The sequence below is a fragment of the Anser brachyrhynchus genome, assembly GCF_964034855.1.
Source record: "Anser brachyrhynchus genome assembly, chromosome: 5".
Lineage (NCBI taxonomy): Eukaryota > Metazoa > Chordata > Aves > Anseriformes > Anatidae > Anser > Anser brachyrhynchus.
In genome coordinates this window covers 6,948,275-6,960,394 of record NC_137699.1, presented here as the reverse complement: position 1 = coordinate 6,960,394, position 12,120 = coordinate 6,948,275, and the positions used below count along the sequence as shown (strand labels likewise).

The window sequence follows — 12,120 nt, the reverse complement described above, 5'->3', positions numbered from 1 at the left end:
TTAAATGAAACTCCCTGCATTTCAGTTTGTGCCCATCGCCTCCACCCTGTCACTGGGCTACTGAGACAAATCCAGCTCCATCTTCTTCACTTCCCTCCCACTAGGGGAAGCCTTACACTCTAAGACTTCTCTTCTCCACGCTGAGCAGCCACAGCTGTCTCAGCCTCTCCTCCCATAACAGCTGTTCCAGTCCCTTCATCACCTTTGTGACCTTCAGTGCACTCACTGCAGCATGTCCATGTCCCTCTCATACTGGGGAGCCCAGAACTGGACCCAGGACCCTGCTGAGCAGAGGGAAAGGATCACCTCCTGTGACCTGCTGGCAGTGCTCTGACAAATGCAGCCCCAGAGTCCACTGGCTGTCTTTTTTTTTTTTTTTCCCTAAACAAAATATGCAGAAGGATTACAGTGTTTTTAGTGTTGTTTCTGTGAGTGTTTGACCCCATCCTTCCTCCAACTTTCCTTCCCTGTGCATGAGGACAAAAGAGAGTACAGGATCAGAACTTGAAACCTAAGGTTCCCCGATGGATATTTTGAATGTGGAGCAGCTTGGGGGTATGTTATTAGGACTGCTAGAGTAAACGGAGGTCTGGGACTGGACATACGTAGTTACAGGATTATGGACTCAGCTGTTATATTTGATTAGTCCAAAGAAAGGTAGCATTTTACAGAACGACTCCAAAATAATGAATGGGTGGATTCAAATTCAGCCCTTTGACACCACTCCTAGTGGTTTAAATCAAGTTGCCTTGCATCCTAGGCAGGTACATGGAGGTAGAGTTGGTCTTGTAGCTTCAGTTTCACCATCCATATACATATCTGAATTATTCCACAGAATAATTAAGTTTCTAATTCACACTGGAAATATCCCTGTATGATTTGGCTAAAGTCATTAAAAATACAGGTACTGAAAAACAAAAGCTTTCCTTAACCGGAAAGTTAAGCTTGCAGGCTCTGATGATGGAACAGTTCAATAAGACACAGTTTATTGTGTCAGTCATTTACATAGAAAAACCGGAATGCCTTCCTAATGATTTCAACACGGGTCATTACATAGAGTGATCCAGTAATGCATAAAATCTACTATCAGCAAAACTGAAGGGGGGGAGAGAGGAGGAAGGTAGGTGTTGTGGCTGCCTTGCAGCAAAATGCTTTGCAGTGAATTGGCACTGCACAGCTAAGGCGTTTTGTGATGCTGCTCACAGGATTCAACCCACAGCTGCATTCTAGCTTTCATTCCGAAAGGTCTCTAAAGTTTCAGCTTTAAATAAAAGGCAGAATTCTATTGCTAATATGAATAATCTTCTCAGGACATAAAGCATTTTATTTCGTTATTTATTTTTGGATATTGACGTTTCCTGAAGCCAATACTAGCGGTGGTAGTAATGAGTGACTTCTTCCGTCGTTTGTCAATGCTACTTGCTTTTTACACCTGTTCTGATAGCTTAGCTTTGCTCCACTGCAGAGCAGTGGCCCACTTGGCCAAAATCTGTTCTTTACTGATATGACCCACTTGATCTGATTGAAGGTTTATGTTTTTATTGGCATTTTTCCTGGCTTCTGTGTCTCTTTCTCCCTTGCTATTGCCCTTAGAATGTCAAGTAGTGTCAAGGGGTTTGCACCCTTCAGGCCTCCCTGCTCCAAGGGCACTGAAGTTACCTCTTGCTGGTGTCTTGCTTCCAGTTTTGACTTTCCTCAACAAGCAAGAGCTCTTTGGAAAGATAAAAACATGCCAGTTGTAATGCTTACATCAACTAAAATACTAGATGAGTTGATATGCAAGAACAAAATTACGTGAATAATGTATCAGAAGAACTGCAGTAGGCAACAGAGAACGTGAGATGATGCTGACCATCCACTCGTGGCACTGGAGCCTAACCATGATGGCTTTTTCAAGCTGCACCCTTTCTCCAGCTAGACTTACTTTGAAAGGATAACGTAATAATGTGGACTCCATTAGTATTCAGAATCCATCAAGAATTTTCATTGCATACATTTGAAAAGTTCCAGTTTCACATTTGAAACGAAATACAGCTATTTGTTAGAGCCAGCTGATGGTGGTATTGCTGACCAGAACTGATTGCTACAGTCAGCCACAGTGCAAAAATCTTAACATAGCCTTGTTGTATTCTGTCTCTTACAAACATACTTCTTTGCTGCTGTGGTCGCACTGTGAATCAGACCTTATACTGGATCAGTCAATCTACTGACTATATAAATATCCCTAAGCTACAGTGATGGTCTCAACCTGGAGTTTTAACTTCCTCCTGTATTTCCCCTCAGTGTGCCGATAGCTACTTTAGTGCTTCAGTTTTTGTTGATGTTAGAGTTAGCTGAGTCACACCTGTCACTTTTTATTTACTTGTTCCAAACTGTGTTCTTAGATGAACTGCTAGCAGCAGAAAAAAAAAAAAAAAGACAAACATGGTTGCTGGAAGAAACACTGAAAATTTCAGTACACTTAAAAAGCTCTCTGCAATGACTGTTTGAACTTGTTAATTTGTTATAGTCAACCCAAACTTACGTTTTTGCCACATGATTTACTTTTTCACAATATTTGCTGACTTTTGGGGATCCTTTCCATGCTCTGTTGGTAGGAACCTCCTGGTTCATTCCAGGGTTTTAAGATTTCACTCAATTCTTTTCATAACTTCAGCTCTGTCCTCTGATTCCACTCCTTAGGGACAGATAAATGAGGCCTGTAAATTCTGTCTTCCACTTAACTAGGGTCTAAGTGGGGAAAATAATAATCCTTAAAAGGAGCTAATTGAGTGGCACATTCTTCCATTTTGAATTATCCCAACTGTGTCTGATTAGAAGCAAAAACGATAAAATGCGGAACATGACAAGAGTAGAAATTCAGATCAGAAGGAAATGTCTGCCCTTCCTGCAGCAGTACGCTGATTTATGCTACCTTTATTTAGGCAGTATTTTCATGCCAAAAATTGCCTGTATGGATACCAAGCAGTTGGTCCGCTGAATCTGATGACTGTATTGCTGGAGGACTAGTCAATTGGTTTGCATAATTTCTTCCCAGCCTACGAAACCCTGCTTGCTTGGAAAAGACTTTGCCGACCTCTGTTTTCCAGGCTGTAGCTGTACTCGCGTGTTATAGCTTTCTTGGAGCTTAAGAAATTGGCTGTACTTGCCTGTGCTTTCCAAGTGGTGGAAAATTTTTTCTTAACCACAGTTGGGTTAGGGTTGGCATCCACTGGAAGTGAATCAGTACAGTGTCAAACTTTCCTTCTCCAGTGCGTGCAAGAAAGGGTAATTAATTCTTTCTTTCTTTCTTTCTTTTTTTTATTTTTTTGGTAAAATGTCCTCTGCCTTATTGTCAGATTCATCTAGGTTGGAAGAGACCTCCAAGATCACCCAGTCCAACCTCTGACCTAACACTAACAAGTCCTCCACTAAACCATATCACTAAGCTCTACATCTGAATGTCTTTTAAAGACCTCCAGGGATGGTGACTCAACCACCTCCCTGGGCAGCCCATTCCAATGCCTAACAACCCTTTCAGTAAAGAAGTTCTTCCTAACATCCAACCTAAAACTCTCCTGTCGCACCTTTAGCCCATTCCCCCTTGTCCTGTCACCAGGCACGTGGGAGAACAGACCAACCCCCACCTCTCTACAGCCTCCTTTAAGGTACCTGTAGAGAGCGATAAGGTCTCCCCTGAGCCTCCTCTTCTCCAGGCTGAACAACCCCAGCTCCCTCAGCTGCTCCTCTTAAGACTTGTTCTCCAGACCCCTCACCAGCTTTGTTGCCCTTCTCTGGATGCGCTAGAGCACCTCGACGTCCTTCTTGTAGCGAGGGGCCCAAAACTGAACACAGAACTCGAGGTGCGGCTGTCAGAGCATCATAGGGGATTTTACAGATACTATTGTAAAATGCTTATTGACAGAGGAAATCCTAATGTGATAATTTGAGATCACTCATAACAGTGGTAGATACTACTTTTCTGTTAGTATTTACATGACATTTATACTTTAATTTGTCAAATGCTTAGATTTTATTACAAATAACTTGCAAGAAAATCTGATACATCTAAGTGAGGAATAGAACAGCATGCACAAAAGTTACAGTGCTGTTGTAGAAGAACAAGAAATCCCTAGGAAATTCTGTGTTGCAAATGCGTTATGCGAAATTGATAAAATCCAGTGCTGGAAATGAGACAAAGATACATACAGCGTAGACCTTCACAATTCAACTGAACTGAGTTTAGTAATCCCATTAAACCAGATTATAGGAATCCTAGCATAGGCTTTTTGCTTTTCTTTAAGTAATCATCATACTGCAGAATGGCTTAACTGTTAAATTTCTTGGCCTAAATCTGTATTTTATTTTAAACGCTTTTATATTTGCTCCAGTGTGACCATGCTGAAGGTTTCAGAATTAGTGGAAACACCAAGACTATTCAAAGTACTTGCTGAGTCCTAAGTTTTGTCTAGGTAGAAAAAAATATTACCGTGCCCTGTCCACTTCTTTTGAAGAATCAATTTTACTAAAAATCATTTTCTAAGTTCTCATAGCTTATGAAGTGTATGAGCTGAGAGAAGCAGTGCCCTTTTGAGAGTCTAGCCCAGAAGATCCTCTGCTAGGCATAACCCATGAGGTAAGTTCTGCAAACACCCACAAGTATGAAAGGAATAGGGATGGTGTGTGGGGAAAAAAGAAAAGGATATATTTGAATGTAATGGAAAGGAAGTGAAAGGAACTGGTGTAAGAAAGATGGGGAGTAAAGAAAAACATGGTGCTGCTGGTACATCTCGGATTGATAGCCTGGCAAATTTGGCCCTCTGGGCAGAAAACTCTGAGCTTCTCCTGCTGCTAGCTTAGGGTGAGAAAGGTACATTGCTGTAGTACTGGAGAGGGTATGAATGAAAACCTTTTTGCATTTGTTGCTTGTGATAGACTTTTTGATAACGTACTCTTCTAACTAGTCAGGTAAAACTTTTCTAAGATGATATATGTTAACCCCCTTGCTGTTTTCTTAGGAAGGGAATAGGGATGGCATCCCCTATTCTACTTGTCACCCCTTTATTCAAGAACTTAATAGAATTTCTGCAAATGTTACATTAATTCACATGAGACCACTGTCTCTCAAATGATCACTTTTTACACATACTGCAAGTGGGGCACAAAAGCATGGAGAGATTGAATGCCTTCCAGAGGATCACACAATGAATTATTGTCAAAAGCTGAGCCCTGGAGTCATGTATTCATTTCTGAGCTACAGAAATCCCTCACATGATTCCCTTGGGTGACCCCTGAATATACAGAATAAATAAAATGCAGGTATCTTTTACTCCTGATTTGACTACTTCATTCTTAATTAAAGACTATTTGCAAGGTGTAGAAAAGACGTATCAGTTTTCATTTATGAGTTCATTATGAGTCCCAGGTTTGTAGGAGCTGGTGTAACAATGCGGCATGTTTGTATATTTGCAGAGGATGTTGCAGTAAAAAAGTGTTCTGTGACTTTGATGTGGGTTAGTGGGATTCTTAGACACCCATTTAAAAGAGCGCCTTTCTAAGTGGGATATAATTGCAGCACGTGTTTTTAGCTGGTGAATGTATCTGCTTGCTCTGACCATCAAAATGGAACCTAAACTACAGACCTGAAAACCATCTTACAGCCTCATTTTTAGAGGAAATGCTTTTTCTTCATTTTCTGATGTAGCTTGTTGCTGATTTATTTCTATAATGAATATTTTAATAGTTGCATTATATATATATTATGTCTATAAGTTTTGTGCAAATATCAGCTTCCCTCTGAGATAGACAAGATACAGCAGGATTTTATTCTAAGACTTTCCCAGCTGTTCTACATCAGCTGCTTTTTTTGTCGCAGTCATTTGATCCTTTCAATTAAGAGAAAATCTGTTGTCAGATAGCACTATAGTCCCTTTTCAGCTTGGGGATTTAAGTCTAAAACTTTCTTTATATTTCATTGTTGTGTCCACCCAGTAGGATTGGTGTTAGGGCTCTACTGTCACATTGCATACATGCAGCATCACTTGAACTTGCACTTAAAGAGGGGAAATGATTTGTATAAAATGTGTGGATGCATAATTTTCACTTTTATGATCCCACCCTGTCAGCTCTTTTCTCACACCTTTCCTGCTGGTACACACCACCTACATCCCACCCATCTCCTTCTGTCCTGCCTGTTTTACCCGCTTCCCCTCTGCTCTAGCCCACGGAAATTCCTTCCTTCAGGGCATGGTCCCTGTCTGCTTTATGTGGAAACTCTTCTTTTCTGTTCTGTGAGTAACAAGGGATGAGAACCACACGGGCCATGCTGCTGCTGTTACATAAATACTACAGTCAGCATTTACTCCAAGGGGATCTCTGTTCTTTTTTTCTAACCATTTAAATCTATTCCAAAAAGAAATCACAAATTCTCTCTTAAATGACGATACTTACCAAGCAAGCTGATCACAAGTAACAAAATCATTAAGATGTTAAATAATTGAAAGAGAACGTTATGCATTTACTGCCATTAAGAATATGCATTTCCATAGGGGATTATTAAAGTGGCTAGGTCTTTCCTTGGTGTGATTTGACAGTTATATCAATGGTCTTACATTGATTTACAACAGCTAAAACCTCCTCTAGAAAAGCACTGATCTCTCTGTAACTAGGAGCAGGCCAGAAGTAAAGATAATCAGAGGCATATCAAAACTTGTTTTGAATTAAAACCTTTTTTTTTTTTAAAAAAAAGCCACCTGTATTTTCTTCTGGAGAGGAATCATCTATTAACCATGTATATTTCTGCTAAATTAGATGTTTGCTACATTCAATGGGAACAAAGAAAAATACAAATTCTAATGATTTTTAGTGACTTGTTTAATCTATTTTTAACCTTGCAATCAATAGCTTTTTCTTAATTCGGCATAAATGATTATACATTCTCATCCAGCACCAGAGCAAATAGTTATAAAGCTTCTTGTTTATCATATTAACAATTTTAAGACTTTTTTTTTTTAAGAATGCAAAGATGAGTATTATTTGCAACAGGGCTTTAATGCCTTGTAGTTTATAGATCCACTGTGAAGAGGCTATGACTCAGTTATCTGTAGTGTTCTGGATAAATTGTAAGTCATAAATAGCAATGTTAGAAAAGTGATAAATATTAAATCATAAAGAGATAAATTGTAAGTTTCAAAGCTAATGCATGGGTACACTAGAGTGAATCACTAGGTTTGGAAAGGACCTTCAAGATCACCTGGTCCAACCATCACCCTACTACCAATGTCACCCACTAAAGCATGTTCCTAAGCACCATGTCCAGTGTTGCCTGAAGTACTCCAAGGGATGGTGACTCCATCATATCCCTGGGCAATGCGTTCCAATGCCTAACCACTCTTTCTGAGAAGAAATTTCTCATAATTTCCAACCTAAACCTCCCCTGCACAACTTGAAGACATTTCCTTGTCCTATCGATAGTTATCTGCGAGAAGAACCCAACCCCCAGCTTCCTTTCAGGTAGTTGCAGAGAGCAATGAGGTCTCCCCTGAGCCTCCTCTTCTCCAGACTAAACAACCCCAGTGCCCTCAGCCGCCCCTCACAGGACCTGTGTTCCAGGCCCTTCACCAGCTTCGTAGCCCTTCTCTGGACACGCTCCAGGGCCTTGATGCCCTTATAGTGAGGGGCCCAAAACTGAACACAGTACTCGAGGTGCAGCCTTACCAGAGTAGAGTAAGGGGGGACGATCACCTCCCTGGTCCTGCTGGCTGCACTGTTCCTGATACAAGCCAGAATGCGGTTGGCCTTCTTGGCCACCTGGACACACTGCCGGCTCATGTTCAGTTCTGTTAGGGGCAGCATTCTCAGCGATAAACATCAAGCAAAAACTCATGACTCCTATTTGCTGCATGCACCAGATTTACGAAATACATGGTATGAAAGAGGATGATTTGAAAAAAATATTAAACAGACATCTTAATTCCTGACTTCTATCCAGTGCCTCAGCTGAATAAGGCAAGGATTCAGAGACAAGGGTGGTGTGTCTGTGTGTAACTAAAGGCTGTTTTAGAGGAACATTTTCTAATTTCAGGATACTTGACTTTCCAATCTGAGTAACATTAATAACGTCAGGTTTTACTTTATGATGAAATGTGCTATTCAGCACTATTGTGTAAAATTTTTGTTATGTCAGTGAAAATAATGGAAAGGGAGAACATAGTATTGACCTTCGCAATCCCATGACTCTGAGCAAAGACTTCTGACTTTGGTGTCACACTTGCCCTCTGACTTTTTTGTGAGACCCTTGACAGGTTACCATACCAGCTGTGTATCAGCTTTCCTGAGGCACATCTTTGTGAAAAAGGGCTAATAATGCGTTATTAAATAACAGGATTTTGTAATGGTAGCTGACAAGCACAGAGAGCGAGTGGGGATGTTATCTATGTAGAGGAGGAACTGATAACACAGCATGATGTTGGTAAGTTATGAAAAGCACACCCCAACCCAGCACCAGACTGCAAGCGTGGCAGGGTGTGACAGGCCTCTCCTCAGGCATCTCGGTGCCTCAAGGCTGGGCAGCCGGCTTGGGCACGCCTGCTTCAGTGAACATGAGGGCTGGAGAGGGTAGGCAGGTGAAATCAGTTTTGTTTTTAAAAACAAATTGTCTTAAAAAAATCAACCTCCCTCGCCCACGAAGTCTCTTGTTTAGCTGTGTCAGACCACAGCTGTGTTGTGACCTGTGGTGCTGGCCTGGATAACCGACATGGCCTTAACCCTTCCTTTGGTCAGGCTGCACCCGTGTGTGTGTGAGGCTCGCTGAAAATCATGAGTGGGAATGGGGCCCCTGCCTGAGGGACAAGAGAGTGTGTAAAACACCTGGCAGGGATCAGCAGTGGGTATGGATCACATTTCATAGAATCATTAAGGTTGGAAAAGACCTCCAAGATCATGTGGTCCAATCATCCCCCTACTGTCAATATCACTCCCTAAACCATGTCCCTGTGTGGTACGTATTTTGTCATTTACTCATGCTGTGCCTTTCCTTGTGTAAGGCCTAGTTTGAGGCATAGCAAAAGCTCAGCTGATGTAAGGCTTTTTGTGGGTTTTCCTTCAGTTTATCCACTATTAAACTACCAGGACTTTCTCAGGCAGCAGAGTCTTTTTCCTGAACACTTCCTTTACAGCAGATGCTAAATGTGCCTCACAAACCAGCCAGGTCTTTTTCAGGGTATTTAAAGCAAAAGCTGCCTTCGCAGCTCCAGCAGCATTGTCTGAATAAATTCATGTACATTTAAGGAACTGTCCATGTGAGGAAGAAATGTATTTGAAAACAGTGCTTATTTGTGTGTGCCCCATAAATATTCACCCTGTGTGCACCTCAGAAGCTGTGGTCTTCATTTTTGCCTTCAGCAAAGCAACTGTGGAGAGTTGGTGATCTTAGAAATGGGACCTGTGTGGTCCCCGTGCTTGGTGAAGTGCAGTGAGTATTTTTCAGCCCTGCAGAGCTTGACAGAGCTTGAGTTTCTTTGTCTTTCTCAGAAAACCCTTTATAATCTTTTCCTTCTCTCTTCAACCATTATGTGGAAGCACAAGATGCAGGTGCTGAGGGACAAAGCTCTTTTTTCTCCAGGCTCTTGGCAGTCGGAGTGTAGGCAAAGAACTGGTGAGATCCAAGCTCTCGTGTGGTTCTTTTGAAGGGAGAATCATAGAATCATTAAGGTTGGAAAAGACCTCCGAGATCATCTGGTCCAACCATCCCTCTACCACCAACATTACCCACTAAACCATGTCCCTAAGCACCACATCCAACCTTTCCTTAAACAGCCACAGGGATGGTGACTCTACCACGTCCCTGGGCAATGCGTTCCAATGCCTAACCACTCTTTCTGAGAAGAAATTTCCTATAATTTCCAACCTAGACCTCCCCTGGCACAACTTGAGGCCATTCCCTGTGAGAAGAAACAGGGCAAACTCCAGGATTTATTGTAGAGATTTCCTGGCCTTCAGTCCTCTCCCCTTTAGATGAAGGGGAGGAGACCTGATCTGTGTGGCAGTTAGTGAATAAAAGGAAATGCACAGTTCTGTAACTCAAATCTCCATTTCATCTCAGACTTGATTTCTAAACTTTTTATATTTTCATATGACTACTAATTTTATTTAAAAAGGTAACTAGATAATGTGTAGAAGTATAAAACAAAGGTGTTTGTATTTAAGCAAGTAATCCTTTAACATACAATCTCTGCACCGGTGTGTTTAATGCTGTGACTGAGGGCTTCAGGTTGTCTGACTGAAATGTGGGTGACGCTAGTATGCTTTGAACTGATGACATTTGAGCGCCTCTGTGACTTTTGTCTAAGGATAGAAAAAATTCAAATTTCCCACTATTTGTTCAAATAAACACCATTGTTTGTAGTGAAAACTGTAGCTGGCACTGAAAAAAAAAAAACAGTGCCACACTGCAGACTCACACTTAAGAATTTTCCAGTTGATACTAATAACAAAAGGCAGAGGATGATCTTGTGGTGCTAACAGCTCTGATTTGTGTAACCACCTTACCTCAGATTTCTGGATTAGCTTGTCCTTGAGCTTCTGAAGATTTTGAGGAAAACAAAAATATAAAACATTGTCAAATTATTTGTCAATGTGCTTCATGGAGAAATGTGCTTATGTCTTTGCATATGGACAATAATCAGTCAGCGTCTGAAAATAAACTATTTATCTCTAGGAACAAAACATTTTCTGAACTATTTGCTTCTTTTTTATATTGTTTTGGCAATACAAGTGGCAGGTAATTTTTTAAATTACCTTAATTTGCTAAGGAATCATGCAGATGTAATAATGATAATGGGAAAAACAAGCCTACCTCTGCCTAATTAATCAGCCTGTATTATGCCTGGTAAACTGAAAAGAGACCCAAATTTTAATAATTTTCTAGTTATTCATTTGTTGTATTCTATAGTTAGTTTTTAGCTTTAGTAGTCTTTAGGGTTTTTTGTTGTTGTTGCTTGTTTTTGTTTTTTAGGAATAAGAGGGTTTTGCTGAGGGCCTATAAATCTGGAATTGACTGTGGATTCATAGTAATGGTATATGCAAAGAATGTGCATGTTATATTCTTTTGAAGTAAGTTTCAAAAAAACCCCACTTGTTTAGGAAAAAAATAAGGTAAACACATGTTATCACATATATAGTGATGTTTCACAGGTGCATCCTACTCACCCATTTTCCTGGCTGTATCAAAGAGAGATGGCAGGCTGGGCGCTTCACTGGCAAAGGTGGTATTTGCTCTGAAGAACACAGACTCTAAAATAAAAAGGTATTGGTTGGAGGTGCAGTATGTTTTTCATTCAGAAAAGTTATGATTGGTATGGTTGCTGCTGGACCAATGAAAGCAACACATACATTGCAGTGAGTAATCAGGGGGTGGGAGGTCATAAATATAAATGTACTTGACCTTCTAAGTGCCTGGAGGTCTGAGCTGTAAATTTTCTTTGTCTTAAATCACAACAAACTTGGAGTTCTTCTAAAATTACCTTTCATGCATTTTGGCTTACTGAGTCTGTAGGACTCTTCTCTTCTCTAGGATGTTCAGTATGAGCAGGTGTCTGGTCATAAATGAATCATTTTAGCATTTGTGGCTGCTTGTGTAGTTTAAAAAATAAAATGATGGTTATTAACTTATTGGAAAAATGCATCTTCTATGTGTTTTGAGACTGTGGATTGTAAAGAAAATCCCTCATGGAAAATCTTTATAATGATAACCTACTAAACCTATTAGTAAACTTCATCAAGGCAAGAAGGTCAGTTGCCCCCTGAGGATGATTTCCCTTGTTTCACCACTCTCATAATTAGCTTCATTTTTGTAAATGTTTGCTGCTGAGTAGTTGAGGGTAGTGCTATTAATCAAGAGAAGCAGGTGCTGCGGTCTGAAAATGCTGGCTTCAAGGTTACAGCAGCACTGCTCGTGGCTGCCCCCTCTTTGGGATTGTCGCAGTGATGGTCTGGAAAGAAATCCCTCTGTGTGCTCACCTGGTATCACACTCTCTACTTCTGTCCCCAAGAGAAAATACCTGTTTTCAGTAAATGCTGAATTTTCTGTTAGGCTTAAGACAGCAGGCTGCATAGTCCAGCTCTGAAATAAAGGTAAGTTTT

At 40.7% G+C, this 12,120-nt stretch overlaps 1 protein-coding gene across 13 annotated transcripts in view; it reads left to right on the top strand.

Annotated features, from left to right (window-relative positions):
- The window catches only part of KIAA1549L (KIAA1549 like), a 145,703-nt gene that overhangs the window by 23,052 nt on the left and 110,531 nt on the right, over nt 1-12,120 (top strand). Inside the window, exon 1 of one of the 13 annotated variants that reach the window (XM_080592249.1) lies at nt 9,649-11,284. The exons of 11 other annotated variants lie outside the window; for them this stretch is intronic. The gene's annotated coding sequence lies outside the window, so the exon portion shown is untranslated. One more of the 13 variants, XM_080592244.1, reaches the window with a different exon arrangement.